Here is a 2,172-nt window from a genome sequence, read left to right as displayed (position 1 = left end):
TGACGAGTTCCCATCACTGTTCTTTCCGAACACAAACCAGGGGCATAGTTTCTCCGTCGCTGCCCTGGAAAACCCACCATCGACTGGGGAACGATTCTTCACTTGAATCAACATCATCAACACTTCCTGCTCCTCTTGTTCACCCCTCGTTGTCTCCCCACCGACTGGCCTGCTGTTGGATCTCTTCTTAAACATCGGGATCAACAAATCGGCTCCATACTGGTTACGGGGGAAAATACCTGCAGCTTGACGCCCCAGCAAAAACCAAAGCGTGTCCTCATTCGGCTCGAGCCGCAACTGCACATAGTGGGTGAACCCCACGTACCAACCCTCCCACTGCGAGCGCCACTCGTTGATTTCTGGTCTCTTATCTTCCGCGTTGTACATCCCCTTACAATATATCGGTCTCTCCTTGTTGCCTTGCAGCACGTCCAAGAAATCCTGCACCGGTACAAATTGCCCGATCGTGTGGTAGCACTGGGAAAAGTCTTTGTCCCCCATCACACACGTGTCCATCGCCAGAAGCAGCAAAATCCGAGCAACCATCTCGCCAATTTCGCCAACTCCACCGGTGTCCAATGCTTCATCCAAAAGGAGGTTCTTGAGTTGCGGCAGGATATACTTTGCCAAACCATGTTTCAGTTCATACCACACTTTCATCGCTCCTAAGGCGAGCACTGGGTCCGAAGCGTAGCTGGTGACGTAACCTTCTCGATTGAAATTCACATACGCGAGAATCGCCATGAAGTCGGCAGTCGCCCGAGATGCCAAAGCCGACGTTGAATGCGGGCGCACGCCCAGTCGGCAAAGCATGGAGGCGACACCAAACATGGTATCCTTGTTGTACGCATCTTGCGAAGGAGGGAGCCCCAGTAGCAGCTTGTTCGCCGCAAGATTGATCACATCTTCTCTATCCGCAGGATTGGGGCAAGTGCTGTACCACATCGGACGCCCCATGCGGCACAACGCGTGCCAAGCTTGACTCGCATCCCCGGTAACGATTCTCTTGTACATAGCTATCTTAGCACGTTCTTGCTGTTTCTTCTTCTCTTCGTCTTTTTCAGCTCCCACCGCAACCTGAGTTTCCTCTTCCATTTCTTCATCTTCTGCTCCCGCATCTAGTATTTCCTCTTTCATTTCTTCATCTACATCTTGGATGTCCTCTTTCATTTCTTCATCTTCGCCGGCTTGTTTTTCTTCACAGTATTGATCCCAGTGTGCGTCCATTGTCTCAGCTAACACAACTGGCGCAAACGATGCCAACTCTCCATCGAAAAGCCGAGATGATGGGTCCAACAACAGCGGAGGCGCCAGGTCCGAGATCCTGGAGTTCGTATCAATCAGCACGCCGAAAATGCATCCACGATGGCCGATATCTTTGTTCACGGATCTGAGAGCATTTCGCAACATTCGGAAGTCATTCTTCTTGCCTCCCTTCTCAGCCAGCAGACTTCTCGCTTCATCGATCACCAGAACCACGATTCTGCCATTTGGATTCTTCTCGGTGGAGGTATCCCCCTCCAGCGTGTCTGTTTCATCCGAAAGTTTCGCCTTTACAGAGGTGTCCGCTGCCTGTTCGGTAAACAGCTTCAGCCATTCCTTCTGAACGTCCGCCCAATGCTTGTTCGCGTAGACGTAAATTGTCTTCAATCGACTGGCGATGTCTTCCACTTCGGAGCCTTCTTGAAACAGCCAACCACGAAGCTCGCTCGTAGCCTTGGGAAACCCCGTCGACTCGTGCACACGGGCACACATGTACAGCACTTTCATGTTCAAGGCGCTCTTTTGAGCCTCAATCGCGAGTTCACGCACCATCCGACTCTTGCCGAAGCCAGAACTCTGCACGACCGCCACACATGGCGCCTTGTACTTTGTGGGGGTGTAGGCCTTCCAGCAGTCCCGCAGATACTGTGCGAGGTCGAGGTGGGCTTCGCCGAGGTACCGGCCCTTGGTGAACGCCTCCGCGATTCGCTTCATTTCATTTTCATCCAACTTGGGCGTGCCGGAGCGGGCTTCAGGGACAAACTTTGCCAGGAGGTCTTTCACCGTCTTGGCCGCAATAGTTTGTGCAAGAGGTTGAGACACGCGTGTATGCCCGTATGCTTTTCTGATCTCCACCCGTATCAATCCATGTATCTGGTTCTGGGAGGCCTCGAGTTGGAGTGTGGCTTT

This window comes from Phytophthora sojae (assembly GCF_000149755.1).
Source record: "Phytophthora sojae unplaced genomic scaffold PHYSOscaffold_6, whole genome shotgun sequence".
NCBI lineage: Eukaryota > Oomycota > Peronosporomycetes > Peronosporales > Peronosporaceae > Phytophthora > Phytophthora sojae.
This window is presented reverse-complemented; position numbering follows the sequence as displayed.